The 21,684-nt window shown below is 38.5% G+C and overlaps 1 long non-coding RNA gene across 1 annotated transcript in view; it reads right to left on the minus strand.

Annotated features, from left to right (window-relative positions):
- Window positions 1–269: 269 nt before the first annotated feature.
- Window positions 270–21,684, minus strand: part of LOC139360062 (uncharacterized) — an 88,500-nt gene continuing 67,085 nt past the window's right edge. Inside the window, exon 3 of the long non-coding RNA XR_011617056.1 lies at window positions 270–351. This is a non-coding gene — a long non-coding RNA (uncharacterized lncRNA). The remainder of the gene's footprint in view (window positions 352–21,684) is intronic.

The raw sequence follows: 21,684 nt of genomic DNA on the forward strand, positions 1-21,684 counted from the left end.
TTACAATCTTTTACTTTGAATTACCTTGTGGAAAAAAAATCTAAATGCACACAAAAAGATAATACAGTAAAAGCACAAATTCAAATTCATGAGAGAAGAACAGATGTGGAAATTAAAATAAAGCAACATTCATTATTTCATTTTCTTACATTGTTTCCAAGACCTCTCTTTGATCTAAAAGACATTGAAGTCTAAGCTACCAACAGTTCCCCTAGACATTACTCCACAAACAGTTCGTTAGAAAGGCATGATTTGCTTTCAACTTACTTGTAAATAGGGTGTTAGAAATTCCTCTGCATTCTCTACTCCCTGTTGAGAAACTGATCTTTATACAAGTAGCTTTTGAAAAACCTTTTTGAGAGGAAAAAAAATTAGAAAAATATAAATCAAAAGAAGTACTATTATTTTTTATTTAAAAAGTTGTTTCAAACAAAATTTATTTTAGTACAAATTCAATAAAATTCATATTCTTGTACATTAGTAGTGCCAGGCTAAGAATTTTCCAAGTACTTTTCTCATACTAGGACTTTATCCTTGCAAATCTTTTTTCTTTTAAGTTATCTTGATCTTCTTATCATACAGATGAGGAAACTGAGACAAGGTCAGTAGCTTGCCTAGGGGCACACAGCTGAAAAGCTGATGGAGCAGGGTTTAAACCCGGGCTGTCTCATTTCTTGGTCCAGGCTTTTAGCCACAATAATGCTGTATCACTTCTTCTAGGAAAGTCATTTGACAAAATAACTGAAGGAGAATAAAAATACCCTTGCACTTGTAACTCTCAATCTCGCTTTTAGGAAATCAAGAACACAAATTTGTCAATATCTGTATTCATGAAGATGTTTATCTCAGCATCACATAAAACAGTAAAAAATCTAAATTTTCAGCAATAGGGTAATATATTATGATATTTTAAATTAAGGTTACATTAAGTAGTCCTTGATGATTATATTTATAGAAGCAAAGTAACAGCATAAAAATGTCATAGAAAAAAGTTATTAAGTGGTATTTTTACAATGATTGTAAATAACAAATCATATCTGTGAAAAAATAACTTTAAAGATTTTTAACAGACATGATGTGTGTTAAATGAAAACTTATGCTTCATTTTGACTTACTACACTGGCAGCCATAGCTTACTTCACAGAAAAAAAACTGCCTTTCTGAAAACATATTATAAAACACATCTATATACTAAACCTTATCATATACATCAAATGTAGCAAGAAGAAGAGATTTTAACATAAATCAAGAGACAGATTAAGAAAATATTGAGCCCAAATGTAAGTTTTTAAAAATCTTCATAAGTATACACCATTCCTGATAGGAGTATAATTATCACTGCTTTGGATGGCATTTGACAAGGGTCTATACAGTATTTAAACCCTTAAACTAGGCAAATTCCAAATCTAGAAAGTGTTCTGAAAATAATTTTAAGTGTGGAGAATGCTGTGAAACTGAACTTATAAACTTCAATTGGGACATCTAATTAAAGAAGAACGTAATCTTGAATGGAAGAGGTGCCTGAGGAAGTCAAGTTTATGCTTCAACTTTGAAGGACTGGTCTGAGCCAGGTGAAGATGTGGTGGAAGGCAGTGCAGACCACTAGCACCACAGTGGACAGTTCACAGCTGGGGGAGAGTAGGGCAGGTTTAGGACTTGAAAGTTTATGATAAATTGCTTAATAGCTACAGTGTACATTATTCAGGTGATGGGATACAGTAAGAGCCAAGCCTTCACCACTATGCAGTATATTCATGTAACAAAATTGCAGTTGTGCCCCTTAAATTCATACAAATTAAAAAAAAAAAAAAGATAACCAGTTTAGTTAGAATAAGACAAGTGTAGAATAGCATTCAGAAGTCTGGGTAAGTGGACAGAGGCAGATTCTAGAGCACTCTAAAAGCCATTTACATAATTTGGATGGATGTTGACCCTACATGCATTGGGAACCCTGCAAAAGAGATTCCGGCTAGGTTTGCATTTTTAAATCATTGTCCCTGAAGCAGTGAAGGCAGAAAGTACAAGAAGGAAAAATCTGGAGAGCAGCAAGATTGGAAGCAAGGGTCCACCTAGAAGGCTATGGTTGTGCTCAAGAGAAGATGATGACTTAGGAAAGGGCCATGGCAACAAGGACAGAGGCAAGAGTGAGGAAAGAGGTAGGTTCAAGCTCCAGAAAGTCGAGGCTGGGTGTCTTATTCTCAGTCCCCTCTCAAGCCTAGTACAGCATCTGACTCTTTACACTTAATGAGTCTGAATGAGTGAGTGCAAAACAAGAAAAATGAACTCTACTGCTTAAGATGTTAGTCAGTTCTCACAGTGCTGTAAAGAAATACCTGAGGCTGAGTAATTTATAAGTAAAGAGGTTTAATTGTCTCACGTTCTGCAGGCTGTACAGGAAGGATAGTGGCTTCAGCTTCTGGGGTGGCCTCAGGAAACTTACAATCATGGCAGAAGGCAAGTCTTGCATGCAGAAGCAGGAGCAAGAGGGAGAGGGAGGAGCTGCCACACACTTTTAAATGACCAGATCTCACTAGAAGTCACTCACTATCTCGAGGACAGTACCAAGAGAGATGGTGCTAAACCATTCATGAGAAATCTGCCTCCATGTTCCAATCACCCCCGACCAGGATGGATCTCCAACATTGGGGATTACAATTCAACATGAGACTTTAGGGGGGATACAGAGCCAAACTTTATCACCCTAGTTGGGTAGTGTCTTCAGGGTCTGTAAATAGGGAAAAGAGCAGATATGTGAATGGGGACTAAAGGAATGTCTACCAGTGGGAAATACCCTGTGGCAGGAAAGGCCAGGTAACATTGAAACAGAGATGTCTAAATATTTATTTATTTATTTATTTATTTATTTATTTATTTATTTATTTTTGAGACAGACTCTCAATATGTCACCCAGCCTGAAGTGCAGTGGCACGATCTCGGCTCACTGCGAGCTCCGCCTCCCAGGTTCATGCCATTCTCCTGCCTCAGCCTCCCAAGTTGCTGGGACTACAGGTGCCCGCCACCACGCCTGGCTAATTTTTTGTATTTTTAGTAGAGACGGAGTTTCACCGTGTTAGCCAGGATGGTCTTGAACTCCTGACCTCATGATCCACCTGCCTTGGCCTCCCAAAGTGCTAGGATTACAGGCGTGAGTCACCTCACCTGGCCTAAATATTTAATTTTTAAGTGTTGATTGTATTTTAAAATCTTCTGTACATGGTAATGGTTTTGGAGAGTGGCATTGGACGGATGAGGGGAGAAAGAATATGGAGTAGAACTGTGGAAAGCAGTCACTGCAGCTGAGAGAAAGAAATGGGAACAAGACAGCAGAAATGGCCAGCTTTATAGGTTGATTTAGAAGAAATATAGACACCACCACCACCCATCCTTCCCTGCAAAAAACACCTCAACACAGAAGATAACCTGGGGTTTGCAGATATTCTGTTATACTCTATTGCACTAAAACAGAAAACACTGGCAAAGGAAGGGCTTGAGTAGAAATGATGATAAGTTCAGTTTGGGGAGGTTAAGGTTTCTGTTATACATCCAGGTAGGAAAGCTTTATGCACACTGTGAGATTTAGAAAATCAGGAATGCCTAATAATAGTAGAAAGGAAATATTTCAGTAAATCACAACATAAAAACTTGGAAATCATGGAGCCAGAAAAATTATATTTAAAAGAAATTTCAATGTCATTTTATCTAAATTGGTGCTGAAAACAGAATACTGCAGGACCAAACAGCCCAGTAGTGTATTTTGTTTGGTCATTGTTCAGCAAAGTTTGCATTTCAGCACCATGGATGGAGTGTGCATTCAGAAGCATGCCACAGTCCTCACCATGCCCTATCATTGCATAATCTGCCACATTGAGTCTGAATGCTCTGAAAAGTTTATTCCAAATTTGTTAATACCAGCCTAGGAATACTAACGTGGTTATCACAGAGAATCACAGGAAATTTTTACTTTCTGTGCATTACATACATAATTGATTTCATACCAAATGTATATTATTACTTTTTTTTTTTTTTTTTAAGATAGAGTCTCGCTCTGTCACCCAGACTGGAGTGTAGTGGTGCCATCTCGGCTCACTGCTACCTCTGCCTCCTGGGTTCAAGCAATTCTCCTGCCTCAGCCTCCCAAGCAGCTGGGACTACAGACATCCACCACCACGCCCAGCTAATTTTTGTATTTTTAGTAGAGACAGGATTTCACTATGTTGGGCAGGCTGATCTTGAACTCCTGACCTTGTGATCCACCTGCCTCAGTCTCCCAAAGTGCTGGGATTACAAATGTGAGCCACCGTGCCCTGCCTATTACTTTTATGATCAGAAGAAAATAAAAATAAAAAATAGAAGAAAATATGCCAAAATGTAAATGGTAGAAGTTAGGTGGTGTTTACATTCTTTACAATTATTTTTCCATATAGGCACATATCACTTTGCAACCAGATTAAAAATACACTAAAAAGCATGTGGCAAATGTTTTCAAATCATACTTAAGAAAAATTACAATTTGCTAACAGAATAATGCCAAAATTTAGCCAGAAAACTGTGTATGAAAGATTAAGAATATGTTTATGCTGGGAACAAGAGCCTTTATCTAATGAAAAAAACAATGGAACAATATCTTCCTCTCAGTTTATCTGCAACCTAGTCATATTTCAAGACTTAATTCAAATTTTTTCTCTTCAAGACACTTTCACAGTAAAACCTCACTCTGGATCCCTCTTGTCTGTCAAATGATTGCCAAATTATATTACAATTTATCAATCTATCGTATTTATCCAATTATTGTACTATTTATTGCACTGAAAAACGACTTGCTTTATATACTGTCATATTTCTTTTAGTAAATTTACGTCTTCTTTCTTCAACTAGATTAAAAGTCCACGAGGAGTGAGGAGGCTGGATGTGGTGGCTCACGCCTGTAATCCCAGCACCTTGAGAGGCGGAGGCGGGCAGATCACCTGAGGTTAGGGGTTCGAGACCAGCCTGGCCAACATGGTGAAACCCTGTCTCTACTGAAAATACAAAAATTAGCTAGGTGTGGTGGCACACGCCTGTAATCCCAGCTACTCGGGAGGCTGAGGAACAAGAATCACTTGAACCCGGGGGACAGAGGTTGCAGTGAGCGGAGATCATGCCACTGTAGGCCAGCCTGGGAGACAGAGCGAAAGAGATTCCATCTCAAAAAAAAAAGAAAAAAAAAAAAGTCCATCAGGAAAGAACATGTTCATCCTTATTGTACTGTACTCAACACAATGGGTTACACATAATAGCCCTCAATTTGTATTTGTAGTCTGATGTTTACCAAAAAATATCATCAATTTATTTCAAACTGGTAATTTTTCCTATTTTACTTGGTAGGATTTTTCTATCCATTAAGACAATTTTTTAATAGGTTAAGGATAGAAGAGATAAAGATAATAAGAGATAATAGTACATTTTAAACCGCAATATTCACATTACCTGCGTACGCTTATTTTGTGGAACATAATCAGCAAAAACTTAAACAGATAAACATATTTTCTGAAACAAAAGAATTTACACAGGATAGAAATTTGTGTAAAATGAGCCTCTGATTTGTGCAAATAATTCCTGATATATGAATTTTATAATTAAGAATTGCTTTGTGTTGATGTTCTCTGTGATAATTGCTTTGTGCAAAAATGCAGTTCTCTGGCAAGCTTCTTGTCTGAACACCAGAATCTTCATTGTTTCATGCAATTTTAAAGACCTGCCTCACAAGTCACCTAGTCAGATTTTCAGCCAGCAACGATTCAATTTGAGACATTTAACAAATTTGCTTCGAGAAACAATTACATTAGTTGCTGGCACAACTAGAAAATCTCTTTTGTACCTCAGTGAGTATTGGTTCATATTTATCAAGGCAAAAGTCATCATTCCCTCCAAAATATATATATGTATGTATATATGTGTGTGTATGTGTGTGTGTGTATATATATATATATCAGAGAATGGTATATGTATCGGAGATATATATATATATCACAGAATGGGTTTATTTGCACAAACCAGAGACTCATTTTACACAAATTTTAATCCTGTGTAAATTCCTTTGTTTCAGAAAACATTTTTATCCATTTAAGCTTTTGCTGATTGTGTTCCACAAAATAAGGGTTTCAGGTAATGTGAATATTGCAGTTTAAAATGTACCATTATCTCTATTATCTTTATCTCTGCTATACTTTAACCTAAAATAATTACATATATATGGTATTTAAGAAATTATTACAGTATCTCAAATTAAGATATTCAGCTATTTTGCATCTACTTGACCCTAGATTCTCAATGGAAAAGCCAAGGAAACACAGAGCTCAAAACAGGACATAGCCAACAGGAAGTTAATTTCCCTAATGCATATGTTAGGAAACAATACATTTTTCAAGTAATTAACCACTTTGTGCAAAAAAAATTTAAAATACTGTGTATTTTAAACAATTAAAGAATATAAAGATATATAAGATGACCACAACACAAAGAGTTGCTTCTATCTGGAGTATCTTCTAAGATAAACAGGACATGAATACAACTGTCATAATTTCTGCAAATAGTTTCCATCCACTAGAACCCTATAAAGTACTTTTAAATGCTCTGTTAACAGATTATGGCATCCCTGAGGTCCATGCCCTTCTTTCAGCTTTGAAGCCAGGTGAAGTTGGTTTGAATGCCAGATCTTTTACTTAGTGGTTGAGTGGCCTTAAAAGTCCCAATTATTTTCTAGCATCTGCTGGACCTCTGCATTTATGATTCCATCATAAATGATTCCATCATCCTGCAAAGTGTCTATGAATTTTCCCATTTGACAAATAGGAAAATGGCAATGCAGTGGTTAAGTGATTTGCTCAACATCATGGTTCTGGAATACCGCAGAATTCAGATACTAACACAGACCTCCCTGAATTCAAAGCCTTTCAACAGCACCTGTTTTAGCCTCTCCAAGCTCTGTGTGTTCGACTATAAAATGTGGATAATGATAAAAGCTTTGAAGTGACGTTGTGAGGATTAAAAGAGAGACTATAAGAAAAACATGCCTGGCTGATTGCTAGAACTCATTCATCTTATATAACTATTATTTTATACCCTTGAACAACAATTCCCCATTTCCCCCAGCCTCCATCCCCTGGCAACCACTATTCTATTTTCAGCTTCTATAAGCTTGACCACTTTTGATACCTCATCTAAGTGGAATCATGCAGCATTTGTTCTTCTGTGATTGACTTGTTTCACTTAGTGTAAAGTCTTGCAGATCCATCTGTGTTGTCGCAAATGGCAGGATTTTCTTCTTTAAGGCTGATTAATATTTCATTGTAAATATATATTTTATATATATATGCATAAAATTATAGTTATAGAAAATGAGTGCCTATAGTTAACAATACAGTATTGTGCATTTAAAAATTTAAGAGAGTAGACCTTACATTAAGTGTTCTTATCACAAAAAAAAGAAAGGCTCATAAAGAAACTTTTGGGGATGATGGAAATATTTACTACCTTAATTGTCGTGATGGTATCAAGGATGTATGATATGTCCTAACTTAAAACATCACATACATTCAATATATGCAGCTATTTGTATATCGATTATATCTCAGTAAAGCTGTATTTAAAAGTGCCTGGCATAGAACTGTGTCAATGGTGGTCTTATTCTCTCATTCTGCCTCATCACTGAGCACCAGCTCTATGCTATGTACTGTGGAAGACACTGAGAATCTGAGCACAGATGAAGGATGACAACAGCCTCTGACTTTGGATATTAATTTTTCTCTCCAGCAACACACACCCCCAACATCCTCTCACCCCTCCATACTTCTAGACTATCTTTCAGTCTTGTAATGCCTATCAGAATGTATGAGACAAGTTAAAATTAAAATACGTCCTCTTGAAATTAGGCTCAGTAGGAAGTTAATAAGAAATTATCAAAAGTACATTTGTATGTTAAAAGAATATTCTCTTTTGCCTGTAATCCCAGCTCTTTGGGAGGCCGAGGTGGGTGGATCACAAGGTCAAGAGATTGAGACCATCCTGTTCAACATGCTGAAATCCTGTCTCTACTAAAAATACAAAAAAATAGCTGGGCCTGGTGCCGCGCACCTGTAGTCATGCCTACTCGGGAGGCTGAGGCAGGAGAATCGCTTGAACCCGGGAGGTGGAGGTTGCAGTGAGCCGAGATCGCACCACTGCACTCCAGCCTGGTGTCTGAGCGAGACTCCATTTCAAAAAAAAAAAAGAATATTCCCTTTTTCAATAGGTTTTCTTTTTTTAAATTTTCAAAGGAATTTTATCTGTGATGTGAGTGAGGGTAGCCACAGATAGATTTAATCTCCAGTTCGATGAGCAGTTGGAAGCGTAACAGGACACCAGCAGACTCTGCAGCTTGGCCAGGTGCTGGGGTATGACAGTGAGGCTCCTCCCCCACTAGGACAGTGCTGGGCCCACAGTGGAGGCTCCAACAGGCAGCCAGAGTTCCAAGTGCAGCAGCTGGGGCCTCTTCTGTGAGTCAACAACAAGGGAAAGAGAAAATAAAAGCGAATCTTTTCCTAAGCAATGTATTTGTCTGTACACTGAAACTTTCTAGGAAAAAAATGCCAATTCAAAGGAGCAATGTAAATGACAGTACAGGAAGGCATGGAGAGAATGAGGGGAAGAAAGAAATACTTGGTGCCAGGGAAGGAGAATTCCAGTGCCCTCATGGCATTCAGTCATCTCCAAGATTCATTCTCTAAACATTCCTGGGGCATTGACTGTGAGCCTAGTGATGCACTGAGCACCATGGATGTACATCTGAAGAGATGACAGGGGCTTGTACTTGAGAGCTGCTGGGCAACCACCCAGTTCCACCTGTCCTCCAGGGTGGGCCTTGGACCAGTCCCTAATGCAAGGGACGGAGGGGCTGTGATTGGTGGTGGCCGGACGTGTGTTTTCCTGTGGCTGGGATGATGCAGAGGGTCAGGGAGACACGTTGGTTGGTTAGGAATACAGGCATAAAGCAATAAAGTTCTCAAAAAAAAAAAAAAAAAGTATGGGTAAACGGCGATTTGTCAAAGGAAATGTGTTGAGAAGACCAAGCATACATCCACTACATTCCTAGCAATTCTGCTGTACATTTAATCTTGTAAGATACAATCCTTACCCTCACAGAGCTCTCATATTTAAAAAGAGAAAATATACCTTTTAAAACATTAATCAAAACCAAAAAAAAACTACTCAACAGCCAAAAGTACCAACCGCATTTTCATTATCAAGACTACAGGATAATAACACATTGCAAACTTCTGGCAAATGCCTTCTTCAGTTTTTAATTGTTTTAGAATTGTCAGCCTTGTGTCAGGTGGAATAACCTATTGCAAACACTGACCCTTTTTTTTTTTTTTAACCACATATAAGAATATGAAATTCTGGCATTAACATCTGCTTATAATGCAATTATAGGAGAAGAAGAAGAAAAGACTCATGGAAAGAAGGCCTAGAGGGAGTGGAGATAAAAGGAGGGAATGAAAAGGCAAAATCGTTTAAGGAAGCTATGAACCCCTGAGAAATGAAGCAGCCACATGACAACCCAGAAAAAGTGGACATTTAAAAGATTTTTTAAATCCCGGAATTCTGGCCAAGCGTGGTGGTTCACACCAGTAATCCCGGCATTTTGGGAGGCCAAGGCAAGAGGATCACCTGAGGTCAGGAGTTCAAGACAAGCCTGGCCAACATGGCAAAACCCTGTCTCTACCAAAAATGCAAAAATTAGGCAACTATGATGGCACATGCTTGTAATCCCAGCTACTCACGAGGCTGAGGCATGAGACTCACTTGAACCCAGGAGACAGAGTTTGCAGCAAGCTGAGATTGTGCCATTGCACTCCAGCCTGGGTGACAGAGTGAGACTCCGTCTCAAAAAAAAAAAAAAAAAAAAAAAAATCCCAGATTTTTAACCAGTTAATAATAGAACCAGAGAAGAGATATTATCAGTTACTTTTGCATGGTGAGGAAGATTTTTTTTTTTTTAGGTAAAGCAAGCAATAAGGTTTTTGTTGTTGGTTTTTTCCAGTTCTATAACCCCATCATCTTTACCATTCTCAAGTAAAGAAGTATTCTTAAGGAAAAGTCAGCAGAGCAGCATTTTGACAGAGAGCATCTGAGAACAGCATAAGGTCAGACCAAAACACAGAAGAGATTAAAGAACAAAGAGAATTAAGACAGAACAGGGCAGATTTAACAATTCCACTAATCCCCTAGGGAAGGAGAACTGGAGTTAATGCCATATACACATCAAGTTGTCATTGTAGTTTTGTACACACATGTATGTATTTTTCATCTTGTCACCTGGTTTGATTAGCATATATAGTTCAAATCAAAGTATAAATTCATTTGTGTTTCATCTTTTTTGTTGCCATTATAAAACCTAAGTTTAAAGAATCCCATCAGATGTCAATGCAAAATATCCTAACCAGGGAGATTGCGGTGACAGGTTCCTGTTCCTAGAACCACCTACCTGGTCAGCAAATATTCATTTACTGAAAGAGCCTTTGGAAATAAATGAAGGCTGCCCAGATGAGAACAAGCAAAGCTGTTTATTCAGAGCTTGCTGTCGCACAGGAGTCGGCCACAGTCACTTGCATTTGACAGAGACTCAAAAGCAGGCAGAGGAGCTGAAAAGCTTCATCCTGGAAATAAGGAAGGCTTCAGGTACATGCTGAGCAGAGGCCATTGGTGTGGGAAAGCTGAGGGCGACTCACTAGAAGTAGGCATCCTATGTGTTTGGTCAGGGGAGCGTATTTGACTTTCTTTGTGTGGTCTCACACTGGAAGTGGAGAGAAGCATTAGGAAGCCTGTCAGTTACTGACCAAGCCCTTGCTGTTTTGAGCCAATTGCTACAGAGGTTGTGGTCTGGCTTCCTGGGCTGGTTGGTGCAGGGTGTATAGTTTTGGCCTCCCAGGGTGGCTGCTGCAGGTCATGGGTCAGAGTTCTATTTTAATACACGGTTGGCCTTATGTATTTGTACGTTCCATCTCTCAGGCCTTCAAGCATGCTACAGATTCCCTGCTCACCTGGACTCTACAGCTATTCACATTTCTTTTTCTTTTTCTTTTTCTTTTGACACAGGGTCTCACTCTGTCACCCATGCTGGAGTGCAGTGGTGCAATCTGGACTCACTGCAACCTCGCCTCCTTGGCTTAAGTGATATCCACCTCAGCCCCCCAAATAGCTGGGACTACAAGCCACCACGCCCGACTCATTTTTCTGTATTTTTTGTAAAGACGGGATTTCACCATGTTGGCCACGTTGGCCTTGAACTCCTGAGCCCAAGTGATCCTTCCACCTCGGCCTCCCAAAGTGCTGGAATTACAGGTGTGAGCCATCACACCGATCTTCAACTGTTCACATTTATTTCCAGTGGTCAGAATACATTTCCACTGAGAAAATGATGATTTCTAACTTTTATTTCATGCCAAAGTGTTCCATCTTTGTCAGTGTGAATTCAAACGAAATTACTAAAACAAAGACATTCTGAAGTAAATCAGAGTTGACTGCAAAAGGGGACTATGACATCAGAAAATGAGTTTGAGGTTCACTCCCAGCAGAAAGCTCAAAGTGAATACTAAGAGAGACTGAGAGAGTTGAATAGAGACTAGACCGTGGGTACTGGGCTGGAAATCTTTTTTTTTTTTTTTTTTTTCTTTTTTTTTGAGACAGAGTCTCGCTCTGTCGCCCAGGCTGGAGTGCAGTGGGGAGATCTCAGCTCACTGCAAGCTCCGCCTCCCGGGTTTACGCCATTCTCCTGGCTCAGCCTCCCGAGTAGCTGGGACTACAGGCGTCCGCCACCTCGCCCGGCTAGTTTTTTGTATTTTTTAGTAGAGACGGGGTTTCACCGTGTTAGCCAGGATGGTCTCGATCTCCTGACCTCGTGATCCGCCTGTCTCGGCCTCCCAAAGTGCTGGGATGGAAATCTTAAAATTAGGCATCAGGCATTCCCATGGAGGGCTTCAGAGGAAATTGCATTTTTTTGTTTTTTTTCTTTGAAATGGAGTTTTGCTCTTGTTGCCCAGGTTGGAGTGTGGTGGCACCATCTAGGCTCACCACAACCTCCGCCTCCTGAGTTCAAGGTATTCTCTTGCCTCAGCCTCCACAGCAGCTGGGATTACAGGCATGCACCACCACACCCAGCTAATTTTGTATATTTAGTGAAAACAGGGTTTCACCATGTTGGTCAGGCTGGTCTTGAACTCCTGGCCTTGTGATCCACCCACCTCAGGTTCCCAAAGTGCTGGGATTACAGGCATGAGCCACCACACCCAATCGGAATTTGCATTTTCTATACTTTTTCTAGGTCAAATACTGTAAGTTTAAAACATCCATTTGATGAGAATTGATAGTAAAGTAACTAACACCACCCCATAATACCTTTTTAATGCATGATTGAATAAGTTATTCTCCCTAAGAATTGGGGGAACCCATGAAGGCTTCCCATCCCCAACAGAATCCATTCCCAAGTCCTTAATGTGGCTCACACGTCCCTTCCTGACCTTCTAACTCCTCCTTCCTCTTCAGCTTCATCTCCTGAAACTCTCTCTTCTACTTCCTGCCCCTTCCTCACACAGACAGAACAGCAGCACTAGTCAGGCTAAACTGACGGCAATCCCTTGAGAACAATATGCCCCGAGTCTCGGAATTTGCAAATGATTTTCCTTCTCCTTGAACTTTTTTCTCACTTTCTGTCTGCTTGCTAATGTATTCATCCTTTAAGACTCAGTCTACTCTGAAAAGGCTTTTGTGACCCCGCATATATTGTAAGGAAGAAAGGGGAAAAGGAAGAATATTTCTCTTGAATGTATTCCATGAAAAGGTGACACATAAAAATATAAATTACCAAGTGGTGTTGCCGGAGAACACGCAAGCTCCGGCGTCAGGCAGACAGATTGATGAAATCTGTGGTCCTTGGCAGATTCCTCCATCTCTCCATCTCTTCAATAGTAAAATAAGGAAAACAATCCCTGTCTCTTGGGATTGTTGTAACATAGGCCAGGCGCAGGCCAGTCGCACAGATGATGCTTATTGTAAGTTTTTTCCTTCTCTCTTCCTCACCCAAAGAAGCAGCATTATTAAGGATTAACACTTGTATAATGCAATGAAAATTTTAGAATTTACAGGTACTTTGTAAACAATTGTCATGTTTCATCTTTCAATCAACCCTACCAAACAGGGTGCATTTATTATCTGTAGAAAGAGAAACCGAGTCAGAGAGAAGCTGAGTGTGAAGTGTGAACCCTGGCTAGGTCCACTGATGCCAAATTCTATAATGCCATTTTAAACTCATTCCCCTGACCTGAAAGACCCTGATATTTCCACACACACAACATTTTTAACGTTGCTTTTAAGTACTTAAATGTTGTCAAAAACTTATTATTAGTCAACCTCTGTTTTCACATTTCAACCGAACAAAAAGCTAACTGGGATGAAAATCTCAGAAATGAATTACATTCGATATTACCAATTATTTTAGGCCTGTATGGTGCTGTCCTTGTTAGTTTTCAATTTTAAAACTTTGGTGAGACATTTGAAGTTTCGAACTGTGGATAAAATTTAATGAGACCCTCTTGTTTGATAAGGAAGTATGTGTCGTGCTAAGAATAAGCTATAAGTCATTGAAAGGGGAAAAAACTATGCATATATATTTATGTAGATTTTATCAGATGGTTTCATGCGTTGGATTATTAAGCGCTCTAAATTTTTAAGCAACTTTAATGCAAACAACTAAAAACTAGCATAACCATTTTTGCTAAAACAAAGAGCTGTCTTTTGCAAAATGGCGGTAACGCACAGAAAAAGTCACTTCAAACCTCCTGAAGTGACAAATAGTATTATTCATTGGTTGTAGCACCCCTCATTCTAGCCCCCTTCTTCTTTCACGTTTCCAGTGAAAATATAGCACACATCTATTGATTGGACCAAGTTTCGAAGCACATTAAAATCTTATTTTACAAAATCTTCTCAGGGAAAAGCTCTGTACTAAGGAAAGACTACCCAATCACTAAACATGACTGATCAGGCTTTGGGCTACAAGTCCCGCGATTCACAGTTATCCCTCATGAATGGCCAGACAAAAAGAGCACTAGAGGGTCCATTCATCTTCTTTCCCGCAATTCTTTATTGACAGGGAGCTCTGGAACACCACTTGTTATTGTGAGCGGGGCCACACCTGATGCTTGTGGAGCCCAAGGCAAGGGTACAAATGGAAGCTCATTTCCATATGTCTAAATATCTTAAAATTATAGTTATAACAAAACGTTTAACAAAATCGCTTCCATTGCCCTAACTTTGCAAACATATTTTTAATAACAACATAGCAGGCCTGGTTTGAATTTAGAATTCTCAGGTTCTCATGGTAGGATGCAGTGGTGTGGGAAGACCAGACCCTTGCCTGCTCTTCTACTATCTGCATCATAAGGAAAAAACTATACACATATATTTATATTGATTTTAAATGAAATATCTCTCTAACGTGCATATGATACCCTCAAGTTCAAGTTCTGTCTACAGGCTCTTGGCCTCCTCTCATCCTAAAATGTGCACATCAGAGCTGTGCTCCACCTCTGGGAGGTAAGAGGACCATATGGGCCCTAGAAGCCATCTCAGGGCCATGTGAGTAGCAGATTGGCCTCCACTCAGGTCTCAAATGTGCACATCAGAGCTGTGGTCCACCCCTGGGAGGCCAGTGGAGGTAGGAGGCCCACACAGGCTCTACAAGCAATCTTAGGGCTATGTGTGTAAAGGATTCTAGGGTCATGGGGACCTAGAATATGGTAGATGGGAGGTTGCAGGCTACCTGGACCCACAGACTCCTTCTCCTTAATGAGAAGTGTGACCAGAAAGGTGACAGGGAGTCCCTCAAAAGCACAGGGACCAAAGCAGGTTTCCTCTTGCTTAGGTTTATATCTCTTTATTACAATAATAAATAAATAATGTTTTCCTCTCCTAAAGGCCCCAGCACATGTAAAGATGCCCCAATTTTCAATATCAACTCATCATTCTCAACATTTCTCTATTACACTTTTAAAAGTTGATTACCAGAAAAAATAAGTCATTTGTTATTGTTTTATCTCAAATATATTCTTACTGGTATTTTTCTTTAATAATTCTAAAGTGTTATTGGATAAAATACCTGAGATTTTATCTACCAGTAAGATGCAGCAAAAATCCCATTAATATGAGTTACCGAGAATCATCAAGTCGTAAATTAGCAAACCCTCTGTAAGCCCAATATTCAAAACTTTTCACTTAGAGATAAGTAGGTTTTTTGCCTACAAGCAAAATAGAGTAGCACAGACCAGATTTACGCATTCACTCAAAACAAGCAAAAAAAAAAAAAATTCAGAATGATCTGAACAGACACTTGTTTTTTGTGTTTTTGTTTTGTTTTGTTTTACTTTTAATCTTTTTTTAACTATTTTTAGGTTCAGGTGTACATGTGCAGGTTTGTTGTATAAGCAAATTTGTACCATATCATGGGGGTTTGGTTTACAGATTCTTTCATCACCCAGGTACTGAGCCTCGTGGCCAATAGCTATTTTTTCTGATCCTCCCCCTCCACCTACCCTTCACCCGCAAGTAGGCCTGTGTTTGTTGTTCCTCTCTTTGTGTCCATGTGTTCTCATCATTTAACTCCCACTTATAAGTGAGAACATGTGGTATTTGGTTTTCTGTTCCTATGTTAGTTTGCTAAGGATAATGGCCTCTTGCTCCATTCATGTTCCTGCAAAGGACATGATCCCATTCTTTTTTATGATTGCATAATATTCCATGGTGTGTATGTACCACATCTCTTTATTCAGTCTACCATCAGTGGACATTTAGGTTGATTCCATGTCTTTGCTATTGTGAATAGTGCTGCCATGAACACATATGTGCACGTGTCTTTGAGACAGAACAATTTATATTCGTTTGTGTATATACCTAATAATGGGATTGCTGGGTCAAATGGTAGTTCTATGTTTAGCTCTTTGAGGAATCACCACCCTGCTTTTGACAACGGTTGAACTAATTTACACTCCCACCAACAGTGTATAAGTGTTCCGTTTTCTCCTCAACCTTGCCAGCTCCTGTTATTTTTTTACTTTTTAATAATAGCCATTGTGACTGGTGTGAGATAGTATTTCATTGTGGTTTTGATTTGCATTTCTCTAATGATCAATGATGAACTTTTCTTCATATGAATGTTTTCTGCATGTATGTCTTCTTTTGAAAAGTCTGTTCATGTTCTTTGCCCACTTTTTAATGAGTTTTTTTTTTCTTGTAAATTTGTTTAAGTTCTTCATAGATGCTCGATATTAGACCTTTGTCAGAGGCATAGTTTGCAAATATTTTCTCTCATTGTGTAGGTTGTCTGTTTCCTCTATTGATAGTTTATTTTGCTATGCAGAAACTTTTAAGTTTAATTAGATCCCATTTGTCAATTTTGCTTTGTTGCGATTGCTTTCGACATCTTCATCATGAAATCTTTGCCAGTTCCTATGTCCAGAATGGTATTGCCTAGGTTGTTTTCCAGGGCTTTTATGGTTTAGGGTTTTACATTTAAGTCTTTAATCCATCTTGAGTTGATTTTTGTATATGGTGTAAGGACGGTATCCAGTTCCAGTCTTCTACTAATGGCTAACCAGTTATCCCAGCACCATTTATTGAATAGGGAATCCTTCCCCTATAGCTTGTTTTTGTCAGCCTTGTCAAACATCAGATGGCTGTAGGTATGCAGCCTTATTTCTGGGTTCTCTATTCTGTTCTATTGGTCTATATGACTGTTTTTGGTTTTTTGTTTTTCCATAGGTTTTGAGGGTACAGATGGTGTTTGGTTACATGAGTAAATTATTTAGTGGTGATTTGGGAGATTTTGGTATACCCATCACCCAAGCAGTGTACACTGCACCCTATTTGTAGTCTTTTATCCCTCACCCCCTTCTCACCCTTTCCCCTCAAGTCCCCAAAGTCCATTGTATTATTCTTATGCCTTTGTGTCCTCATAGCTTGGCTCCCACATATCAGTGAGAACATACAATGTTTGGTTTTCCATTCCTGAGTTACTTCACTGAGAATAGTAGTCTCCAATCTCATCCGGGTCACCAGAAATGCCATTAATTCATTCCTTTTTTTGACTGAGTAGTATTCCAAGGTATATATATACTAGTTTCTTTATCCACTCATTAATTGATGGGCATTTGGGTTGATTCCACAATTTTGCAATTGTAAATCGTGCTGCTATAAACATGCATGTGCAAATATCTTTTTCATATAATGATTTCTTTTCCTCTGGGTAGATACTTAGCAGTGGGATTGCTGGATCAAGTGGTAGTTCTACTTTTAGTTATTTAAGGAATCTCCACACTGTTTCTCATGGTGGCTGTACTAGTTCCCATTCCCACCAGCAGTGTAGAAGTGTTCCTTGATCACCGCATCCATGCCAACATCTACTGTTTTTTGATTTTTTGATTATGGCCATTCTTGCAGGAGTAAGGGGGTATCGCATTGTGGTTTTGATTTGCATTTCCCTGATCACTAGTGATGCTGAGCACTGTTTCATATATTTGTTGGCCATTTGCATATCTTCTTTTGCGAATTGTTTATTCATGTCCTTAACCCACTTTTGGATGGGATTTTTTGTTTTTTCCTTGCTGATTTTTTTGAGTTTGTTGTAGATTCTGGATATTAGTCCTTTGTCAGATGTACAGATTGTAAAGATTTTCTCCTCCTCTGTGGGTTGTCTGTTTACTCTGCTGACTATTCCTTTTACCATGCAAAAGCTCTTTAGTTTAATTGAGTCCCAACTATTTACCTTTGTTTTTATTGCATTTGCTTTTGGGTTCTTGGTCATGAAATCTTTGCCTAAGCCAGTGTCTAGAAGGTTTTTCCAATGCTATCTTCTAGAATCTTAGATTTAAGTCCTTAATCCATCTTGAGGTGATTTTTGTATGAGGTGAGAGATGAGGATTCACTTTCATTCTCCTACATGTGGCTAGCCAATTATCCCAGCATCATTTGTTGAAAAGGGTGTCATTTCCCCACTTTAAGTTTTCATTTGCTTTGACAAAGTTCAGTTGGCTGTAAGTATTTGGGTTTATTTCTAGGTTCTCCATTCTGTTCCATTGGCTTATGTACCTATTTTTATACCAGTAACATACTGTTTTGCTGACTATGGCCTTACAGTATAGTTTCAAGTCAGATAATGGATGCCTCCAGATTTGTTATTTTTACTCAGTCTTGCTTTGGCTATGTGGGCCCTTTTTTTTCTGGTTCCATGTGAATTTTAAATTTGTTTTGTCTAATTCTGTGAAGAATGATGGTGGTAGTTTAATGGGAGTTGCATTGAATTTGTAGATTGTTTTTGGTAGTGTGGTCATTTTCACAATATTGAGTCTACCCATCCATGAGCATGGGATGTGTTTCCAATTGTTTGTGTCATCTGTGATTTCTTTCAGCAGTGTTTTATAGTTTTCTTTGTAGAGGTCTTTTGCCTCCTTGGTTAGGTATATTCTTGAGTATTTTTTTTTTTTTGTAGCTATTGTAAAAGGAGTTGAGTTCTTGATTTGATTCTCCACTTGATCACTGTCGGTGCATAAGAGAGCTACTGATTTGTGTACATTAATCTTGTATCTGGAAACTTTGCTGAATTCTTTTATCAATTCTAGGAACTTTCTTGAGGACTCTTTCGGGTTTTCTAAGTAAATGATCATATAGTCAGCAAACAGTGACATTTTGACTTCCTATTTACTAATTTGGATGCCCTTGATTTCTTTCTCTTGTCTGATCGCTCTGGCTAGGACTACAGTACTATGTTAAAGAGGAGTGGTGAGAGTGGCCATCCTTGTCTTGTTCCAGTTCTCAGAGGGGAATGCTTTCAATTTTTCCCCATTCATTATTATGTTGGCTGTGGGTTTGTCATAGATGGTTTTTATTATATTGAGGTATGCCCCTTGTATGCCGATTTTCCTGAGAGTTTTAATCATAAAGGGATGTTGCATTTAGTCAAATGCTGTTTCTGCATCTATTGAAATGATCATGTGATTTTTGTATTTAATTATGTTTATGTGGTGCATCACATTTATTGACTTGCATTATGTTAAACCATCCCTGCATCCCTAGTGTGAAACCCACTTGATCATGGCAGATTTTTTGATATGCTGTTGGATTCAGATAGCTAGCATTTTGTTAAGAATTTTTGCATCAAGTTCATAAAAAAAAAATTGGTCTGTAGTTTTCTTTTTTGATTATGTCCTTTCTTGGTTTTGGTATTAGGGTGATGCTGGCTTCATAAAATTATTTAGGGAGGGTTCCCTCTTTCTCTATGTGTGGAATAGTGTCAAAAGCATTGGTACGAATTCTTCTTTGAATGTCTGTTAGAATGCTGCTGTGAATCCATCTGGTCCTGGACCTTTTTCTATTGGTAATTTTTAAATTACAATTTCAGTCTCACTACTAGTTATTGGTCTGTTCAGGGTATCTAACTCTTTCTGATTTAAGCTAGGAGGGTTGTATTTCTCCAGGAATTTATTCATCCTTTCTAGGTTTTCTTGTTTATGTGCATAATGGTGTTCATACTAGCCTTAAATGATCTTTTGTATTTCTGTGATGTCAGTTGTAATATCTCCCATTTCATTACATATTTAGATTATTTGGATTTTCTCTCTTCTTTTCTTGGTTAATCTTGCTAATGGTCTATCAATTTTATTTATCTTTTCAAAGAACCAGCTTTTTGTTTTATTTCTCTTTTGTATTTTTTTGTTCCAATTTTATTTAGTTCTTCTCAGATTTTGGTTATTTCTTTTCTTCTGTTGGGTTTGGGTTTGGTTTGTTCTTGTTTCTCAAACAAGGTGTGACCCTAGAATGTCTGTTTGTGGTCTTTCAGACTTTTTGACATACGCGTTTAGGGCTGTGAACTTTCCTCTTAACACCACCTTTGCTGTTTCTCAAAGGTTTTCATAGCTTGTTTCATTAATGTCCTTCCATTTGAATAATTTTTAAATTTCCATCTTGATTTTATTTTTGACCCAATGATCATTCAGGAGCATGTTATTTAATTTCCATGTATTTACATGGGTTTGAAGGTCCCTTTTGGAGTTGATTTCCAGCTTTATTCCACTGTGGTGTGAGAGAGTGTTTGATATTTCAATTTTCTTAAATTTACTGAAGATCATTTTGTGGCCTATCATATGGTCTATCTTTGAGAAAGTTCCATATGCTGTTGAATAGAATGTGTATTCTGTGGTTGTTGGATGAAATGTTTCTGTGTCTCTCTGTTAAGTCCATTTGTCCCAAGATATATTTAAATTCATTGCTTCTTTGCTGACTTTCTGTCTTGATGACCTATCTAGTGTTGTCAGTGGAGTATTGAAGTCCCCCGCTATTATTGTGTTGCTGTCTATCTCAATTCTTAGGTCTATTAGTAATTGTTTTATAAATTTAGGAGCTCTGGTGTTAAGTGCATATACGTTTAGGACTGTGATATTTTCCTGTTGGACAAGGCCTTTTACCATTATATAATATCCCTCTTGTCTTTTTTAACTGCTGTTGCTTTAAAGTTTGTTTTGTCTGATATAAGAATAGCTACCCCTACTCACTTTTGGTGTCCATTTGCATGGAATGCCTTTTTCCACCCCTTTACATTTATGTGAGTCCTTATGTGCAAGGTGAGTCTATTGAATGCAGCAGATATTTGGTTGGTGATTTCTTATCCATCCTGTAGTTCTGTATCTTTTAAGTGGAGCATTTAGGCCATTTACATTCAATGTTACTGTTGAGATGTGTGGTACCATTCCATTTATTGTGCTATTTGTTGCCTGTGTACCTTGGTTTTTTCTTTATTGTTTTTGCTTTTTAAATTGTATTTCTGTTTTATAGGTCCTGTGAGATTTATGCTTTAAAGAGGTTCTGTTTTGATGTGTTTCCAGGATTTGTTTCTAAGATTTAGAGCTCCTTTTAGCAGTTCTTGTAGTGGTGAGGCAGGAAAATAAGGTCTGGAAGCAGGGGATATAAGTCCAATTCACACTTCAGTTATAACAGGAAATATCCTCTCCATAGGGCATACACTATGTAAGTAACTTTGTAACTTTACTTCATTGTCTTCATTTACATAGGGCATACCCCAAGTAGAGAGGGTATTTAAATTCACAAAAACTCTGTAACACGGCCTTTTAGCCCCTTTGCTTGGCCCGCTCCCACACTGTGGTGTATTCTTTCATTTTCAATAAATCCTTTTATCCCTTCCTTGCTTTGTTTGTGCATTTTGTTCAAATCTTTCTTCAAGATGCTACTAAGAACCTAGATGCCCCCCACCGTTAACACATCTTGGTGAGCCAGCCAGGAGGAAGAGGAAAGCCCAAAGTTTGGAATTTATTCTTCTCCTTTCTGCTTTTCTTTTCCACTCCATACAAGGGAATCTCTTTTCATTTCCAACCTGGGGCCCTTGGTGGGCAGCACCTAAACATGGAAGCAGCTGCAGGTTTCTGGCCATGGCCAGTGAAACTAAGAGGTTTCCTTGTGGAGAAGCCTGGCCACCACCGCCGGTTTGCTTAAGGAACCTGGGTCTCTTTCATTTTCTTATTTTTTTCTTGTCTTTCTCTTACAGTCTTGCAGTGGCTGGTTTCCAATAACTCTTTGGAAATTGAGGGCAATTGGCTGGGGTCACTC

This window comes from Macaca nemestrina, chromosome 19 (assembly GCF_043159975.1).
Source record: "Macaca nemestrina isolate mMacNem1 chromosome 19, mMacNem.hap1, whole genome shotgun sequence".
Lineage (NCBI taxonomy): Eukaryota > Metazoa > Chordata > Mammalia > Primates > Cercopithecidae > Macaca > Macaca nemestrina.